Source organism: Falco rusticolus, chromosome 1 (genome assembly GCF_015220075.1).
Source record: "Falco rusticolus isolate bFalRus1 chromosome 1, bFalRus1.pri, whole genome shotgun sequence".
Lineage (NCBI taxonomy): Eukaryota > Metazoa > Chordata > Aves > Falconiformes > Falconidae > Falco > Falco rusticolus.
In genome coordinates, this window is record NC_051187.1 from 49,970,954 (window position 1) to 49,991,112 (window position 20,159).

General features: G+C 43.8%; 1 protein-coding gene across 1 annotated transcript in view; it reads left to right on the forward strand.

The window, feature by feature from the left end:
* Positions 1–1,125: 1,125 nt before the first annotated feature.
* The window catches only part of FBXW7 (F-box and WD repeat domain containing 7), a 191,311-nt gene continuing 172,277 nt past the window's right edge, over positions 1,126–20,159 (forward strand). Inside the window, exon 1 of the mRNA XM_037378640.1 lies at positions 1,126–1,621. The gene's annotated coding sequence lies outside the window, so the exon portion shown is untranslated. The remainder of the gene's footprint in view (positions 1,622–20,159) is intronic.

The following is a 20,159-nucleotide window of genomic DNA, read 5'->3' on the forward strand; positions in this document are numbered from 1 at the left end:
GCTTTCACGATAGCAACACAATCAAATACCGCTTTTTTTTTTTTCTGTCCACAGGGCCTAAGCGTTTCTCGGCACACAGGCTGGATGCTGCAAGCAGCCATCCCATACACTTATTGAGCGGCAATTAAGTATTTTATTTCTTCCTTGTGTTCAACGAACAGCATCGTATCTTCTGCTTCGCTGTTCTAGAGGAACCCCGGCAGGGCTCTCATAGGACGGCCACAACTCTGCAATAAATGCCAGAGGCTCCTGTAATTGTTGCATTATCGTTAGGAGCGCAGGGCCTGTGCAACCGTTCCCCAGACGCCCGAGCTGGGGGCGCCCAGGTCTCTGCGGTGCTGTGGGGAGGCAGGGTGAGGAGGCCCAGCTGGGGCAGGTGAGGCCCCGGGCCCGGGAAGGGGCGGCGGGGTGGCTGGCCCAGGCGGCCCCTGGGCTTACGGAGCTCAAGCGGTGCGAGCCCGGGGCCGCCGCCGCTCCCGCCCCGCCCGTTCCCATGGCAACGCCAACGCCCGCCGCGGGGCGGGGGCACGCGCACGTGCGTGCGCCCGGGCCGGGGCTTCGCGCCCTCCCCGCGCGGCCCGCCCTCCCCGCGCGGCCCGCCCCCCCCCCCCCCCGAGGCCCTGACGTCACGGGGCGGTGAGCGAGCACCGCCCATCGCGTCCCGGGCTGAGCTCGCGAGCTGCCCCGGGGGCGGGGCGAGCCGGGCCGCGGCTGCTGCGCGCAGGGCGGGGCGGGGCCGGCCCCGCCGCCTGACCCCGCCCCCTTGTCCCGGGCTGAACCGCGCGGCCGCGGCGGTACCTGCTCGGCTCCACCTTGCCCTCCCGTGGCGTCATCGCCCCGCGCCGGCACGGGGGCAGGGCGGGGCCTGTTGCCGGGTTACGGCTGTCATCCGCGCGCGCCGCCGCCGCGCTCGCGCTCTCTCTCTCTCTCGCCCGCCCGCCCGCCCTCCCCGCCCCCTCCCGGCGCCGCAGGAAGCGAGCGGATCCTGGGGCGCTGCTGCCCGCCGCCCCCCCTCTCCCCGCGCCCGGCCCCCCGGCCCGGCCCGGCCCTGCCCCGCCGCGCCGCCCAGCGCCCCGCCGCTCCCACATGCCGGAGAGCGGAGCGGCCGCGGCGCCGAGCCCCGCCGCCCGGCTGCCCCGTGCCGCCCGGCTGGGGCCCTAGCGGCCCCCCCCGGCCGCTGGAGCCGGGGCCCGGCGGCGCCCGCAGTGCATGAGAGCGAGAGCGGGGCGGGGGCCGCGGCCCGGAGCACTCGCCTGCCGGCCGGCGGCGACACGGGGACCGGCCCGGGGGGCAGCCAGGGGCGGCGAGGCGGCGGCTCCATGTGAGAGGAGGCGGCGGCGCACCTGAGCCGCCGGGACTGCCGCAGCCGGGGAGGGGGGGTGGGGGAGCGGGCCCGGGGCCCGGCCCCGAGGACCACCTGCCCGCAGCCCGCCCGCGGGGGGCTGGACCCGCCTCCCCCCTTGAAGCCGCCCGGCCCCCGGCGGCAGCCCCGGGACAGGGGGCAGCAGGCCCCCTCCCGCCGGGGGAGGGGGGCTTCGCCTCGCCGCCGGCATCGCCCCGCCGGCGGGAAGGCGTGCGCGCCCCGAGCGGAGGGAGAGCCCAGCGGAGCCCGTCCCGAGAAGTGAGTGTGAGCGAGCGGAGCCGCGGGGGGGGGGGGGGGGCGGCTGGGTGCGCCGGGGCTGCCGGGGGGCGCGGCGGCGGCGGCGCTTCCCATGCGGCACACGTTCCGGCTGCGCACGGTCTGGTGCCCCGCGGCCGGCCGGCCCCCGCCCCGCCGCCGCCCGCCGCAGGCTGAGGAGCCGGGGAGCTGCGTCGCCGCCCCCGGCCGGGGCTGAGGTCTCCGTCGCAACTTCTGCCGCCCCCTTTGTACCCGCCCGCGAGCGCCGGCCCCTGCGAACAAAGGCGGCGGCGGGAGGGCTCGGGACCCCGCCGTCCCCCCGTCCCCGCCCGCGGCAGCCGAGCGGAACCGCCGGGGCGGAAAGTTGTGCAAGGCTGGGGGCGCGGCGCACGGCCGCGGGGCCGGCGGGGCTTCACACCCCCCCGCGTCGGGTGGTTTTTTTTTCTTTTTTTTTTTTTTCTTCTTCTTTAAAGGGTTGAGTGGCTCCTAATAGACCCTGTGGCTGCCTCCTGCGTGCTCATTTACATAACACTTGGGTGGAAAGTGCTGCTGCTGTTGTCACGGGAAAACGTTATGCAGGAGTTGCTTTTTCACGTAAAGCATTTTTTTCATGCAGTTTGAAAGCCAGAAGTGGTGTTGGCTCTTCCTGTTTATCGGAGAAGTTGCTGCTTCGTGAGGCACCAGCAAGTGCCCTGGCTCCAGCTCCAAGCCTTGCTCTGAGGCTGGGGAGCGAAGGGTCTCGTTTGGGAACGGGACTCCCTTTGCTTGGGTTTTGTTCTGCTTTGTTTTTTAGTATTTCTGTAGCGTGCAGGATTTCCTTCTGAGATAAGACTACAGCAAAGCTTAGATTGTTTTAATAGAGTATCTTAACTTGCTCTTAACCGTAGAAAACACCACCGCAGTAAAGTCGGGAAAGGAGCATCTGTGTCTGTCAGCGTTACATCGCGCTATTCAGTAGTTAAAATTTATACACGGTTTGTTACAGATGAGGAGCATGTTCTCAAAATTGAAGCGAGTAGGTTGAATGTCACTTTATTTGATGAGGCAGTGTTCAGACTCAGTGGATCAGAGGATCCAGAAATTGTAACGCTGTGCAAAACCTGTTGTCCGCATGAGTTTTCTCTGCATCTCCCTGGAAAGAGCCTAGAAAGACTTCGTAGGGAAGGGTTGTAGGATTTCTCTGGCTCTTCATTAAGAGAAGAATGAACAGCTTGTGGACATCCTGTGGGTCAGTTGCTAGGGTCCTGCTCTTCTGCGCTTCCTTTAGTGGATGGAATTGAAAACAGAGAAAACAAATTGTAGTAGAAATGTATGGTGGCTGAAGGTCTAAAATACATGTGTGTGAATGGAAAGCCATACTCCAGAATTCCAGCAATGTGTGCTTGCTCTGTGTTTTAGTTTGTTCGTGCTACGCATTTGAGAGTACTTACAGTCTGTTTCCCAACTGTGTACTTGTCTGTTCCACTGAGAAAGAGAGAGCCTCTGAAAACTTGGGAAAACCTAGACATCAGTAGGAAGTTCAAAGGTAGATGGGGCACCTGACATTTTGCAGTTTCTTTTTGAGACCAAGAAGGTTGACAGGTAAGAAGACTCTTCTTTTAGACAAAAAAATCTGTATCTTCAGCCCCCTGTCGTTGGTGCTGTTTTGAAAAAGGGGGATGGAGTCGGGGTGGGCGGTCTGAAAGAAGATGAACTTGCCATTCAGTTAACTCTCTGGTTTTCTTGGCCCTGGAACGAGGAGGTCAGGAAAGGAAGTTACATTTTCTTCAGGCCATGGTGTTAAGGAGGTGGCTGATGCTATGCTGTGTTTAATATCTACAGGAGCTAAAAGGTCCTTTTTTTTGATACGGTGATTACGCTTGCTTTTATGTTGCATCCTGGTTCCAAACTTAAGTCTGCCCTTTCCCACTCCATTGTCATCCTGTGTTATTAGTGGCAGCCTGGTTCTCTCTCTTGATGGCACTTATGCATTCTTGTTGGTGTTCCTGGTTCATAAATATCTCAAGAAGATATATCAGTTTATTAAAATTACTTTTGTCAAGGTTTAAGGTTTTCCTCCTGTCCTGTTGCAGCTTAGATCTAATCAATGTAGTTCCTTTGTTCAAGCTGAATAATTTAGTATTACAGTGGTGTCTGTTTGGAAACATAAGTGTTTATCAGAAAGTATGTGAATTTCATTTGCATTACTGTTAGAGAAGGTTTTGTAATAAGTAGCTTTTTAGTTTAGGGAAAGAAATCGTTTTTGTCTTTAGAGTCTTAGACTGACAAATTAACTTTACTTCCCCTCATTACGTACACACGTGGTACTTTGTAGAAGTTTTGTTAATTACTTCAGTGGAATTTGTTCTCTCTGAATCAGTAAAAGAAAGGAATGGTCTGTGATGATTTAGGCTTGGCGATGTTACTGAACAGAGAGGGACGCTATTCTTCTGTCTCTTTAAAGTAAACTAAGTTAAGTATGTTTTGGTCACCACGTTTTTAAATTCAGGCTGTATTTAACAAACAAGTTTAATCTGGATCTTTTTCTGAAGAACACATGCTTGTTAACTGACTATATGTACATTACATTTGAAATAAAAATAACATTAAGACCCTATCTGCAGAGCTGCTTCAGCCTTCTTTTATGTGGCCTGTGTATTACAATTCTTGAAAGAGGTGATGAGGGTTTTGTGAATCGCTCTTGAAAAAATGCTTTTCTGTGACAGCAAGTATTGTGATTTAGTGAATTTGTGGAAACTGATGGGATGGTTCTGTACTGAAATACTCCAGGTAGTCACAGGATAGACAAAATCTGTTTACCAGGATCACTTCTACAGACTTCAGGATAGTCTCTTGTGACAGCAAAGGCTACAAAGGCTTCAAATATTTGTCTGATGAAGATCTAGAACCACATAAGCGTAGAAGTTATCTTATTGTTAACCAGTTTCTTGGTCTTGCTTTGTGGTGGTATGGCCGCTGGTTTTTACGTGGGCTGTTCTGGCTTAAAGCAAAAGTCACTGTAGCGCAGTTATCCCATGTCTCTCGGTGATCAGCAGTGGATGTCTGTGAAGTGCTGTAGGCAGCACTATATGCTTACACGTCCCTGTCCCCAAACACCCTTCTGGTCACTGTCAGTGTGTGTTCTAGGGCTGTGTCATTTCTGTGCATTTGGCAAGCCTTAGTGGCTTCCTCTTGGGTCAACGTGTTTGGTGGTTTTGAGGGAAGAGTGTGCAATTCACTGCTTAGTGACTCATTTTGAATATATGAGTTGTCAGCTGTGTTGAATACCTTCTAATTCCTGTACGAGGAGAGAGGAAAAATACTTGATCCTTGTCCACTACCTACCGGTCACAGTTTGGTGTTCAATAGGAAATGAAATGCAGTTCTCCAGTTTTCACTTCGTATGGATTATGGGTGAAATAATAGAGTAACAGGGTTTTAGCTCTGTTCTCTCATCAGCTGGAATCAGTAAATAGACTTAGGTTGATTAGATGCTTACTTAAATGTTAAAGGACACATTTGCTTTTCTCCTTTGAGAACTTTGCATACGCAAAGCATTTTTGGCTGTAATGAGTGTGAGAAGTGTTGAACCTCACTTGCGAGGGAACATTTCTTGGGCAGGGAGAGAGAATGGCAGCAATTATTCTGTTGTGATGTTGTGAATCCTGCCTAGTTCTTCCAGCAGTAGTTCTGATCAGCCACTCCGCTTGTTCATCCTGTATCAATGCATATGTTGCAATGAAGCATTTTCTAATAGTCTTTGCCATTTGTTGTCAGTAATGTGTATATGATTTATGTCTGTAAGTACATCCACTTGCAGCCCATATACCTGAAGTTTATGCTTAAAAAAGCCTAATAATGTTGTGGGTGGGTGGTTTTAATTTTTTTTTTTTCCTCTCTATATTTACTTTGAAATAGCAGGTTTCTCTTCAGAGCTTGATTAGATTTGGAAACAATGTATGTATGTTATGTTATAATTTAGTTTGTATGGTCAGGTACTTCAAAAGTAAGGAATATCAGAATAAAAAGGAACTACTACGTTCAATCTTGATCAGGCTCATTGTGACAAATAATATGTGGTCATCTCTTCAAGACTGCTGATCTTTGCAGAATAGACAAGTCTTTATTATTCAGTAGCTCTTTAATATTTTGTTTTCACTGAAAAAATTGCAGTTATTTTTACAAGGGTGAAACAATATTTTTTCCATAAGGTTTTGCTGGGGCAATTGAAGATGTTACAGTCAGCTAGAGAATACAGCACCCAAGCTTGGCTGGGAAGAGGTGTGTGAAATAGTCCTTATTGTCCAAAACTAGCTTGCTTAATTCAGAGAAGCTTTGCCTGCGTCTTAAACCAAGATGCTTGGCTTTGTGCTCGAGGATGAGGAGCGTTGGTGTGTGTGATGTTGCTGGTGCAATTATGATGTGATGCAGGTGCATGCTCACAATTAGCTACCAAGGGCAAGATTTGTTCTCAAACAGCTCTTTTTTTCCCCTCTTCCTAAATCCCTCCAGCGGTGGCTGTTGCACTGCTAGCTTGCAAAATTTGTCCAGTTTTTTTGACCAACCACAAATGCAGCCTTAAAAAGCAGCAGCATGGGATGTTTTAATTATATGTGCTGTTTTCACTTTCGGCTGTGATTAGAGTTGTACCGGTACAATGCATTTTGCAGTGCTATTTACTTCAGATTGTATTTAAAAAAGGCAGTTTCCCTTTAACCTCGCAAGAGGCTGAGGGTGCTGTTCAGATTTTGTAACCCAAATACATTATTATGACACTGGTTGATGTTTTTATGTGCCCTAGATGGCATGGGGTCATGAGGATGTTGGAGGGGGGGTGGAAGTAATGTGTTTCTTGAAATTGCTTGAGCTGTGTTTCTGGTTGGTCACAAAAGGCTGCTTTCTAGCAGCTGCAGTATCAGGGAAGCATGCAGCAGGTAGTGGATTGCTAAGCTGGCCTACGTGAATTTGGTTTGCTTTATCACTTGCAATTGGATGGCTGCTTATAGCAGAGGGACACTCTGAGGTAGTTTAAGGTTAAGTAATGCTTCCTCTTTAAAGACCGGCTATTCTAAGTCATCCAAAATGTGAATGCTTTGAAGTACTTGCCTTCTTGAAAACCTTGCAGTAATACGGTGTGAGCTGCCTGTTGCTTCTCTGGAGAAGCAGCACTGAGGAGGCTACGCGCTCGTCAGCGCAGGCAGGCTGATGTGAGGTGTGCTCAGAGGGCAGGGCATACAGCTGAAGCAACACTTTCCAAGTACAAGATTTGCCTCCTTACCAAGGCAGGAGAGCTGCCCACAGGTGAAGCTGCATGTGCTGTGGTGAGACCTGGCCTTGTGGAGCTGGAGCTATGGAGAGGGGGACATTGGGGGAAGGAATTGTTGCAAAAATTTCCTCTATTTCACTTTGTATACCTTGAGCAATGAATCTTGCCACTGCGATAATCTTGGGTCATAATCATGGATTCGTTCTTTCCCTTCCTTGGTCCCCCTCTTTAAACATGGATGTCTCTTTGAAACTTGGGAAACTGAACTGATCCTGGGATTGTCATTATGCTTGTTCCTATGGTCTCTTCTCCAATTCCTCAGCCTTTTGGTCCGATGTCAAGGATTGTGGTTCTCCCTGTTCAGCATTACTCCTTTGGAAAAGTCACTCAGAGTGGCTAGTAAGGTGGGAGGAGACCTTGATGTGATAACAGGTTACCAGAGACTTGCCCTAGGTGTTCCCTTGCTGGGATTATCAAAGAGCTTAAAGGTGGCGGTGGAGAGCTGACTGCACATGGAATGTCGGGGTTTTTTTTGGATTAAGTACTCCCGAACTTAGTCATACAGAGTTCAGGTTGTTGTAGGCTGTGGCTATTGCTTTGAATTTCTGAAGGACAGGAGCTGCAAACCCAGGGTGTGTGTTGTTGACAGTATCTCCTTAAATCTGCCTTCTTTGACTGGCATATTGTCCTTACTGCACACATGGGCGCTGTGTTCTCACTGTTGCTGGAGAATACTTTTGGAGCATGCGTTTTGCGGGATGAAGTCTATCATGTTTTCTTTAAGGTGCAACTTTATGCTTAGATCTGCTGTAGCATGCAGGTTCTGCCTACGCTCACAGGGGGGTTGACATACTATAAACGGCATGTGAAAGGATATTTTTCTCTTTATGTAAAATATGTCATATGCTTTATAGGATAAATGCATGTCCTTTAGATATCTGCAGGAATGAAAATAAGTCACGATGTTTTCAGAAATAAACAGGCTACTTAGGGCAAGCTATGTGTCTTACTAAAGGACTGACAAACCTAAAACAGCACAAGCCAAAGCCAGTGGGGAAGAAAAGGTTTCAAGCTTTTTCCCAACTTCCCTTTTTAGGAGGGCGAGCTGCTCAATGTGTTCGCTGGCAAGTGCAAGCCTTTCAGCATTCATAGTTCATGCGTCAGAAGTCGCTCACTAGCAATTGCAGTAGCTGCAAAATCTAGCATTTCTTTGCTAGACCTGACAGTAATGGGTACAGGCTTTTGTTGGCGTCTCTATTGCCTAAATAAGGCTGGTTTTTAAAAGAAATTTTTTTTTTCTTCAGTGTTCAAGGCTGTAACCACTTAATAATGATAACCAAAACTACAACTTCGGATCCAGGCCTCTCTGAAGAAATGTGACTCATCTTTTGTGGCCAGTATGGTCCCACGTAGCTTGGCATGCTTTTGAATCTCTGTTGAAGACAGGATGGTTACACCTTTGCTTTACCAAGTGCTGTGGCTTTGCTAAGCAACGTTAACTTGTGGCCCTGAGCTTGGGTCAGGCAGTCAGTAAACCTGCAGTTTACCATGGTGCCTAGTTCTCTTATTTATATGTTGTCATTTTGTTTTAACTCATGCAGTGATACTCAAAGCAAGAGAGCTTCTACCGCAATAGAAAAGGGCCCTGAAACTGTGATCGTGGAGAAATCCTCGTCTAAGTTATTTGTAACGTTTGTTTCTGAGTTCTGCTGTGGCAGTTTTGCCTGTTGTTGCCAGAGCTGATGAATATGTCTTCAAGCTGATGAATATGTCTTCAGATCTGTGGCATTTCTGTGAGTGGGTAGATTACTGCAGTGACAGGTAACTTTTTTCTTTACTGCAGAGTACAATAGTGACAGTTTTTATGGATCTTGAGGGGGCATCTTAGGCATCTTTTAAATCATGCTAAAGCAAAGTTGCTCTGTGTGGGTTTTTTGTTTTTTTTTTGTGTGTGTGTGTGTTTTTTTTTGTTTTGGTTTGGTTTGACTTGTGGGGTTTTTTTGCCAAGAAACTTTTGACACTTAATTTCTCCATATACCTAGATAGCAGACCCTATTGGATAATTCAGCAAGATGGAATTTGAAGTAATCAGTTTGTTTGGGGCACCATGTTTGGGAATTGCTTTTCTCCTAACTTGCTACTTGTTGCAAGAGTCCTAGGGGAAGGAGACGAGGATTCAACCTTCTGTGTTTCACCCTACTCCAGACTTTAAACTACTTCAAACTTTTCTGTGTAGCCAGGAGCAGGGGAAGATGCACACCCTTGTGACAAGTCTCTGGTATAAGGGGGCAGTTGTACCCCCTCTGCTTTCATGGCGTGTTAGTTGTGTTACCCATGGTAGCGAGTGGATTCTGAGCGGAGTGCTCTCTCTCATCTGGTTAAGAGCTAGATTTAGTCACTGCTTGATTCCCAGCTTGCTGGGCTTTGTCTTGCTCTGGACTTGCTCTGCACTGCCAGCTGTATGGCACATGGTCCTGAACAGCCACTTTGTGTTCATGAAACATGGCGAGAGTAGCATGCAGGCTTTGGTAGCCCCTTAGTAACTCAGTAGTAATTCTAGCTATGTTTTGACATGATGTGTCTCCAGGGAAGTGATAATATGTGTGAAATAGGTCCCACTAAGAATAACTTATGTGGGCCCTAATAGACAGGTGTCTGAACTTTCCATTTTTCAAACCTGTAATACAAAGAGTGTTTGTGTTAATGACCCCGATTATCTCCATAATGGCAGTTTGTTAGCTTGTCTAGATGTTCAGCTTAATTTTGAAAGTTTTACATACCTGAGGGTGCAGTAAAACTAGGGTGGTTCTTAGACATGGCTTGCTGTATCAAAACAACTTACGTTCACAGTTACATTTGGTTTGTTTCCAGGACATACTGTTTCTTCATTTCAGGTTTTGTGTTTATTCCCAGCTTTATAGCTTATTGCCATGGTAAATCTTGCACATTGTTTTGTTGTTATTTGTCCTTTTGAATACCATTATGCTTGATGATTTTGAAATCAAGTAATTCTTAAAATGCAACAGAAAAGAAGTGGGCTGATACTGAAATAACTGAGGGTCAGACTTAAGCTCAGCCATGACTGATGTTTGGTTGTGCCTGGCGGGAGCGCTAGGTGACACTCAGTATGACTCAGGAGCACAGGCAGGATTTGTGTTTGAAGGGTAGAGGTGGGTGGTGTCCCATGTCACGGGGCAGATGTGTGGCTGTCTAGTTAGGGGAGCTACGTGCTGCGGTTGCCGGCTGCCTATGTAGGAGGTATGTACAGTCATCCTGCTCAGCTTACGAGTTGTTTACACCTGCTGTGGGAACCTTTCAAAAGGGTGCTGGGAATGACTGGAAAAACAAAAGCTTGTTTGGTGGCACAAAAGAAATGTTACCATTTTGGTCCTTCTCATTCCTATTGTTTGTTTACTCTGCAGTGTGGTGGGAACAAAATAGATTGTGTAGGTTAGGCATGACCTGGCAAAGATTTTAAAGAGAGAAACTTTAACTTGAAAACGATTTACCCACCTTTCATAAAATTGTTTTGAAATTTGCAAAAATTGAAGGTTCCTGAGATGTTTGTTGTATTCACAATGTCCTTTGTGGGGTTGTCATTCATACTGTGTGTGACCTGCTTAGTTGCTGCTGAAAAGCATGGTTCCAAACAGCCTCTCCCACTCCCAACCTATTTCTGTGCTAGCTATTGGTTTAATCTGACTTTTTGGTAATAGATTTTGTACTGTTGGTTTTCTGCCATTTTAGTTCCCTGAATTTAAGTGAAAAGGGAACTAAACATCGCATTGAGTTGGCTCCATGTGACACGGGATGTGTGTTAGAGCTGGCACGGGGGATGCACAGCTGGTAGTGAATCCTTTGAGCACTGGCTGGCCATTAGATGAGCTTAACTGTGCCCAGAAAACTCACGGTTGTGGTTTGATGACCGGCTGAAGCCAGTGTGGAGTATGTGCTGCAACCAAAAGGAGTGATTTTGCTCCCACTCATCCCGTTTTGGCTTTTATGGTTGTGCTCCAAACAGCTGGTTGTGAACCAGCACGAGTGCTACTGCTGCCTGACTTCTTAGCCTTTTGGGTAAGGGGAGTGTGGCATTGCCCCTTCTAACAGCAAGACAAATTTAAGTAATCTAAAAATGTTTATAATCTGTATACTAAACTGCAGTATTGTCATATGTATCATACTGTAAACTATATCTATGACAAAAACCACCTTCAGCTACTAACGCCAGTTCAGCCTACAAAATTGAGCATGCACTTGATCTTCAAAGATTTTTCCCTGGGGTTCTCTTCCTATCACCGTCATAGCTGTGCCAATCTGGACAAACTAATCCTTTCGTTCAGTAGAGCTACATTTAACGCAGTGATCAAAGCTACAGTGTGCAGAAATATTAGTATTCAAATCTGTAAAACACAAGGGAAACAAATTGTTCTATGAGCAGCAGAGCTAACAAAATCCAGTTTCTGTAGATTTGTATCCTGTCTGCTGCTGTATCCCAGCACTGCAGTAAGAGTCCTCTACTGTCCTGTTATCTTCTGTGACCTCCCTTATCATGATACGTTCAGATCCTGCAGCCTGACTACTGTGCTGCTCCCTGGATAATCTACCAAACTTTTTTTAGTTTGCTAGCTGGGCTAAGGGCGGCATGTGCTGTCACTGTTGCAGAGCTATGTGTATGCTTGCTGGTGCCGGGGGGGGGAAGTCATATTCAAGAATTCTAGTGATTGTAGAGCTGAGAGTTAAAACTCTTGTGCTATTCGCTCTGCCTATTAGTTACCATCTCCAGAAAAGAATTAGGATTTTGTTACAGGACACGTATCTTTTTGTCTTTCTTTTCAGAATCACTTTTTGAAAAGGTGTGTAGCGCCACTGAAAATTTTCATGTATAAAACTTCTAGTAGCTCACTGTCCTTCAAGATCAGTCTTAATTGTTACGGCTTATTGTGGTGTGTAATAAAACATGTAATCCTTTTTGAAAGTATGTTAGGTTTGTAGTTTAAATGATTTATTTTTTTTAACCAAGTTTGGGGATCTCAGCAATTGTTGTATGGAAATGTATTGTCTCATATTAATCATGGATTTCATAGTAATGTCTTGTGTTCTGTGATGTTTTAATCCCATAGTATATTTGAATATAGTCCTTTTGTTATAAAACTCCAGTTGAACTCAAAGTTCTTTTTATGTTTTTTTACTACCTTTTCCTTTGTATTATTCTGCGTCTCTTAAATAGACCATACCTGATCTTTCTGATGTTTCGTGGCATCCCCTTTAAGGTGACTGTTGTCAAGTTTCACTTGGTTTGAAACTATTTCAGTTTAATTAGCATTTCAAACCATTTTTTACATTGTATGCCTACTTGGGGCGCTGTATTACTAAGTGCCTACTTGGAATGCTGTGTTCAGTTTGTAATGTACCAATTGTAATATCTCCAGAACATTTTATCTAGATCCTAACTTTTTTTTTTTTACTGAATATAATTTTTCAATGGACTCTCCGGGGTGAATGTGTCTCTTTCTGAATTCATTGTTAAAATCCAGATAGTTGGTGAGTAGTATATTCACCTTGACATGCAATACCTTGTTGATTGATCTGTTTGTCTGTTGTGTATTTCCCTTTTTATCTAGCTTGGTTATACTATCTGACCTTCCTACAGTTTCTTCTCTAGTCTTAACCTTAATTTTCATGTGAGTGAGTTCTGCCACTTTTGCTTTCTGGACCGTTAGGGAATATGTGAAGTAGTTCTAGTACAAAACCATGGCCCTCTGCTGTTAACCCTTTTCTGCACGTTAACAGACCACTTACTGCTTTTTCTTTTGATGCTTTGCTGCTGGCGTCTAAATGCGAATAATGTTTTCCCCTAACACCAAAATTAATTTTACTTAATGCCCTCTTGAGACGTTGTGGAAGGCTTTTTGAAAGTCAGTTTTTCAGCAATTTCTCCTTTGTTCACTGTTGTTGTTACAAAATTCTACTAGACTAAAAAACAGTGTTTCCTTTCCAGAAACCATGCTGTGTATATTCGCTGGTATCAACCTGCCTATGTTTTACAATAATACTCTCTAAACAATTGTTTCAGCTAGGTTTAGTGATGCAGGAAAGACTTGTTTGTTTGTAACACGCTAAATCATATTTACGGGCTCTTTTAAAGGTAGGTAAGTACTCTGTCTTCTCACATTCTATTAGTAGGTATTTTTAGTAGGGGGTTAATGTAACTTTTTAATATTGACAAATTAACTTTTTTCTCTCGCTCCTCTGACATAACCAATTTCTGATTTCTGCTAGCAAAATGAGAGAATGCAAAAGTACCAGATTTGCTCCAAATGAGGTGCTGGTGATTTAGGTTTGTTGGCTCTGTTCCATTCCCCCAAATTGTGTGGTGGGCAGCTGAGAAACGTGTGCTCAGGTAGTCTTTCTTAGGCTTTGAATTTAAGGTCTAGCGGGTTTTGAATTCAGATGATTGAAACACTGCGAGATGTGCAGTGGAGCGGGAGCAAGCAGGAGCGTATTAGTGAACAGGCTGACGCCTGCGACTTGTTCTTCCATCTATTTTTTGTATCCCTTTTCAGGAAGGAAACCAACCTGCAAACCCAGCCCAGAGTGAGTCATTTAGCTGTTCTGAGGAGAAAAATGGCAGCCAGGGCTGTTTGGTAGTAGAGCGTTCTGCTGCCCACCGGGAGCATGTGCAGGCACAGTGCGTAGGAGGCAAAGCTATGAAACTGCTGTAGATGTTTTGGTGAAGAATAATTAATGTTGTTCCAGTAGAAGTGTAATAACTTTGTAACTAATGTCTTGACTGAAAGGTCAACCTCATTAAAATGTTTGAATTCAGTGTATTTTATCAAGCTGGCAGTTTTGGGAGGGGGGGATCCAAACATTAATTTTTTTTTTTTTATATATTGGAATGTTCTGTTTTAAAATGTGCTTATGAGAGGAATTGCCGTATTGAATCACACTGGCATTATTTCTAGCATAGTGTCCTGTGTTGGATAGCAACCATGAAAGAGAAGTTCCCTAATTCTTCACGTTGACCCATCTCAAAAACATCCCTAAGTGGATCCATGGGGAACACTGAGAACAAGATAAGCGTTAGGTACTTCTCATGCTCTCTCTCCAGCTACTGTCAGCTCATGGAATCTCTGAGCAGGGATTGTTTCGGTTTATTCAGAAAGACGTGAATGATTGTTCTCCTGTGAACTTGTCCAATTTCTCCTTGGACCCATGTAAATTTTTCATTTCCATTGTATCCTTTCGCGACAAATTCCACAGGTCTGCTGGCTGTTGCCTGAAGAGTCACTCATGTTTTAAAGGTGGCTCCTAGTAGCTTCATTTGCTGCTGTCTGGTGTTTGTGTTGGAAGGGTCAATGAACTGTCAGTCAGTTACTATCCTGCGCTTTTCATGTCACTTGTCTCTGGCATAGTCTCTTGATATTGGGCTCTTTGGTTTGAAAGAGACTATTTTTCAGGTGCTGGTTCTTGATGCTTCAGTAATGTTTGCTGAAACAGCGCACATCTGTAAGACAGATATTTCTTCACTAACTGCTTGATATTTTTTTTTCCTGATTTTAATTGAAAAGGAGAGGTGCTGTTTGGGCACCAGTGCTTGCTAGCGTTTCAGGATTGAAATCAACCCTAGGAATAGCAACTGCAACTGAATTTATAGGGGGGATGTTTACAGAGGAATTGGTTGACCCTGTGGAAATGACGGGTACTAAAGTAAGGATAAGGATTCTCACCTGTGTCTCCAGGAAATGGCAATTACTGTATAGCTGTGGCCATCTATTAATGTGGTTAGAACATCAGCTTAGCAATTCTTAAGTTTTAGTGTCTCGATGATACATAGCATAAAACAATAGTACTAAAGAAACAGGAGGATCTTTCTGAAATGAAAATTAGCGAGTTTCCTATGTTAGTATTACAAGTGTTGCAACCAAGTGAAGCAAACAAAAATTCAGCTTCTGTAACTGAAGTTGGCTTTTGATCTGCTGTGTTGATAGTGCATTGTTAACTTAATTTTTTAAAATTATCATCATATATATGAATACTTCTGTGAAGAAGAGTAAATTTAGTGCTTACTGGTTTTCTGTAAACCTCTAAAGACTATTTAACTGGGTGATTTGTAGAAGATAAATGTGTAAGAAATAGGTTCTGCAAGCTACATCTTTAGGTCTTTTGAAGTGTTAATGGCTTGTAATTTAAAGTGTTTCTTTAAAACCTGATTTTAAATAATAATCATAGATTTTTGTATTTTTTTTATCAAATTGATCACTGCCACAAAGAAAAATCTGAAGACACTTGTGATAGATTTTAATTCAGTATTTAATTTTCTGTGGCCACTACTGATGGGCAATGATATCAGTTCTTGTGGAATGCTGGTAAAGATAGATAAATGAAATCCAGGTCTGATCCTGCAATCACTGGCGTGTGCACTTAAGTTTGGTCATAAGAATACTGGTAGAAAACTAAGTGTCTGCTTAAATGTTTGCTGCATCAGTAGCTACAAATATAAATTTGTCAGGCTTCTTAGTGATGTACTTTTGCTGCTTCAGAACAAAACTGATTGTCAGTTTTTCATTGATAACACAATTTAAAAAGTACCAGGATCTTTTAATCAGTCTAAGGTTGTATGTATTTATTTGGAAGAGCAGGAAGCTAATCTCTGAAGAGCAGGATTTTTTCAAGTACGCTTCAGTCATTTAGGAACATAAAGTCCATTGACTGTACTGTGAGAGGAGTAGAATTGAACCGAAGCAGAGGATTAATTTTGCAAGTTAAGCTAACTGAAAAGTGCAGTTGATCACAATATCAAGCAGCATATTGTGTTATGGAGGTCTCATTCCTGTATGGATCTTCTTAAGCCTAAACGTACATGTCTGAAAACTGTTGAAAGTCTTGATCAGGTATTGGCAGGGGGAATTAGCAAAATAGGAATATAGAACTTAATTAGGAAAGCATTATGTTTAAACTTTTTTTTTTAATCGCTGTTTAGAAGTCATGTTTGTTTGCTCTCAAGAAGGATATAGGAAAAGCGTTGTGTAACTCTCTTTAGAGTTAGTGCCTTTGCAGGAGTTACTGTACTGCTGTTTTCTTTGCCAGTACATGTCGGTAGTGCAGTGGTAGGCAGAAGACTCCAAAGTCCAAGAAAAGCTTTAAGTGAAAACCTTAGAAGATGGTTGAAACTTTACAATTAAGTAAAATGCCCTGTCCATTTTTGCTATGAAATGTGATGGTAGTTTGCTTGTTGACTACTCAGTGATGAGCTATTTGGTAGTGGCTAGGAAGACTGCAAAACTTGTTGTATGACTCTTGGTTCAGCTATCAGTTGTCTTTGTGCCTTATCAGCCTGTTTGACAACTGTTTAATTGAAAAGTTTCACATGCTATTGAAGTGTTTTTGTTCGAATAAGCATTTAATTCCAGAAGGGGGATATAATCTCATGGTTTGATAGTGAGAGACACAGTGTAGGTGGAGGGATGCTGTCAGTGTCCTAGATAGCAGAGTTGTTTATTTTGTAAATACAGATTATTTTTTCTGAATAGTAAAGGACAGAACCTTGGCGAATTGCAAATATCTCTGAGTGGGGACAAATATTTTACCATCGTTCTGTTACAAGAACTTTCACTGGGATTTCAAATGCCATGTGCAGTGTAACAAATGGGAATCTTGTCTCTGAGAAACTGGTAACAAGGATGAAACTTGCTTGTTTGTTTTTGCTTGGGTAGTTGTACATATAAAACCCCCAGTAGTTGGCCCTATGCTTGACAACAATAAGTAGATGAGAAATAGTAGTAGAAGAATGATTTCAGATTGCTTCTACGCTGGTTTGATGCTGGGGCAAGTGGCATTGCACTGTTAAATATGAGTAATAGAGTGCAAATACATAATTTTTTCCCCTTACATCTTGTTTTGCTTCATTGTCTTGTGTTAGTGTGTTATGAAGCAAGCAATACTTATATGTTACTGCTGGTAAGAATGTCTTTGACAGATTCTAAATATAATGTCCTAGAGGAACTATATCTGCCTGACTAGATGGGAAGATGCTTTTTTAATTTTTTTTTTCCCAGTCTCTAATCACAGAATAATGGAGCTGGCTCGTTAGTGAACTAAGTTTAGAAATTGTGAGTATGGGGAGGAGACTTCATTTTAATTCTTTCAGCTGAAATTACTAGGGCAAAAATACTGATCTTGCTTGGCATGACCATAGTCGTGTTAGAGCTGGGTATCAAGAATAGTTAGAAAACCCACCACATAACAACATGGAGCACTGGGGAATTAAGTTCAAACTTTCCTTCAGTTCAGTTGGAAGCAATAGACACAAATACTCAGAGCATTTTGATGTTTGCTCACTACAGCTCCTCTCATTTCTTTTCTTTGTCAAATCCAAATGAACCTTTGGATCCAAACTGAGTGAGTAGTGATGTATGGAATTATGGTGCTCTCTTTATTATAGGTTGTCAGTGTTGTATAGAATACATTTTATGATGAATCTTTGTATAAATCATTAATATGATAAATTTGACCTTTTGGCAGGGGTGTATCTTCACCAGGAAGCCTAAACTTTTCTGTTGATTAATAGGCACGAGAGTTTGCATCGCACTTACTGTCTCTTAAAAAGTCAGTGCTGAGGTTTTTTATGATCAGTTTAAGGAAGTGGAGAAGTTAACAGATTTTAGAACTTTTGAGTTGGTGATTTTTAAGAAAGCATAGTTAAATGCATTCTGTGAGGTTTCTGATGTTTCATAGACTAACAAAAGGTTGCTTTATTAGTAGCTTTAATGAACAAATCGCTTTATTGGCTTAGACATACTGGTTGCTTTGTCGGTCCAAACAGCTATGGGTTCTTGTTTCAATTCACCATTGTGCTAGAGTAGAGAAGTGATAGCCATTGACCTTCTGTTAAAGCACAATAAAAAGTTTTTTGTGAAGAAGGGAAGTGTGCGGGGAAAAGAGCTATGCAGTTCTCTGACTTGAGTTCAGCAACGTAAAAATCAAGAGACCGTGTACCTCTCCTGTTGCTTTTCTTGCCGAGTGGCTCAGTATAGTAAACCACTTGAAACAAGAAAAAGTGAGACTGACTTTCTGAAGGCTGCTTTTCATGGAACCTCTGTGTAAAGTAAAAAGGTATTTGTATTGTAGCTGCAAGGAAGCGTATCAAGTAGGTACTCATTTAGTTCTGAATGGAAAGTGTGTTACTCTTGAAAAAATTTATCTTTTATTATTATTGATTGTCTTATTTGTGTTAAGTGATTAACACACCTGACTTAACCATAGTCTTTGATTGAATTAAGTGACTGTATTTTATTTCTTGAATTACTTCTAAGAATTTTTTTACATGAGCAAATAGGGTTTTTTTTTCTGGTTGTACAGTTAAGACAAAGGGGAAATTTGTTAGGTGCTTTAGGCCTTTGTTAACAGTAAGTAGTTATCACAGTTGATGTCTGTGTAATGAAAGGATGCTATATCAGGTGGGATGGCATTGCAGTTCCTCAGCTCATTCTTGGAGTTACCAGATTGCTTTAAAAACTTGCCATTTTACTTGTAAAAAGATGAGCATCTTTCTGTAACTAGAATAATAGCGTTGCAGTTGAATCTGGGGATTCAGATAGATTTGCCGAATGTATTTACATTACATAACCTGTGAAGTTATAATCATGATTAAAAGGATTAGGAACCTCCTTTTTAATGAAAGCACTGTATGGGAACAATTTACTGTTCTCTGCAAATACTTTTTTTTTTTGGGGGTGGGGGGTGGGGAGTACAGTGCAACTCAGATGTTTGTAACTGGCTGCTTTCTGGTTTACACATTTGCAGTGGAACACTTGTCATTTGGTGGGAGCAGCTGTTGGAATATATTTTACACTTCAGTTATACTATGAGTTTTGTTGTAGAGATAGTATCGTACGCTTGGTGGTTATGATGCGTTGGGCCTTGTTCATAGTGGTGTGTCTATTTGAATTACAATAAAGTGTTTGAATGTTTGTTTCTCTCATGGAGCAGTTTTGTGCCCTAGTAAGTACCTAATTCTTTAGGAAAGCAAGTTTTCCCTGATACAATTCCTTGGGGAAAGCTATGACAAGCAGTGAAGCTGTCCTTGCATAAGTTTATCTAGTTTTCACTTCTGAGACAGGTGTTCCCTATAAACTTGTTTTTGAAGTTAGGAATGAGATTGGGTGAGCTTGCACGTGAATACGTTGAGGAGAAGCTGTGTGCTGAGAATGTGTTCAGACTGTGCATTGCCAGTGCTGTTCAGAGAGGAGCTGACTTGCCATTGTGCTCCGGTTAGCAGCGCTGTTATAGAGGAATTACCTTCTGACTTTATTTTCTTCTGAATCTTGCAGCATCAAAGTATTGTTAATGTGAAATTTGCATGTCTTTGCATGGAGGAAGCTTAGAGCAAGAAAGCATGTTCTTTCATTTCTCCTTCCCATGAGGAGATGGGTTGGAGTTTTTCATGGCCACTGTATGCAGAGCCCTCTTGCCTACCTCTTCTGGTCACTGCCTTCCCTGCTTTTCACCTTTCTGTGGTCTTTCAGTATGTGCTAGGAAGTTTGTTTTGCTCTCTGGTGCATGCTTTTTGCTGTGCTATCTCCTTAGCTCCTTCTGGCTGCAGTCTTTTTCCTCTCCACCCTTGTTTGTTCAGTTCTGCCCTCCTGCCCTTGTTTTGCATTTTAATGCTGCTTCAGTAGTTTTATGCATTTTCAAGATACCTGGTTTTTGAAATAGCCGCCTCTTCCAGAGATTATTTTATCATCCCCTTCTGCCAGATACTAACAGTGTTCCTCAGCAGCTCTGTGCTTGCCACAGAGTCTGTACTTCAGCTTCCCAATGTACAAAATTAAAAGGTAACTTATGCCTTCAGAATTGTTTAGAATCAATTAAGGTGTCTGAGGTTTTGGACATTATAATGGTTACTATAAAAATACTGCAAAAGTAGTCAACACAGAGATTTAGTTCAGAGGCAGCAGTTGGCTAAACACAATTGTAAATTCTTAATGTCCAGGGTATCATTATGAGTAATGGAATGGAAGAGGTGGTGTGGCTTTGAATAATACTTTTTAACTCTTCATCCTACTGTGTGGAAACTTGTGTTGTGACAGCCCACTGTTGGGGAACTGGTTTTGATGTTGTGTTGACATTACAATGACTGTTCACCATCTGTAACTTGAGTATGTGATGGTAGCTGATGCCATCTGTACATGTCAGAGAAAACTGGTAATTCTGGTGCAGTTTTCATTGGAAAGATAGATTAAATAAAGTTAAAGAAATAAAACCGCAGAATTCTAGCTGACCAGAGCTCTGTTG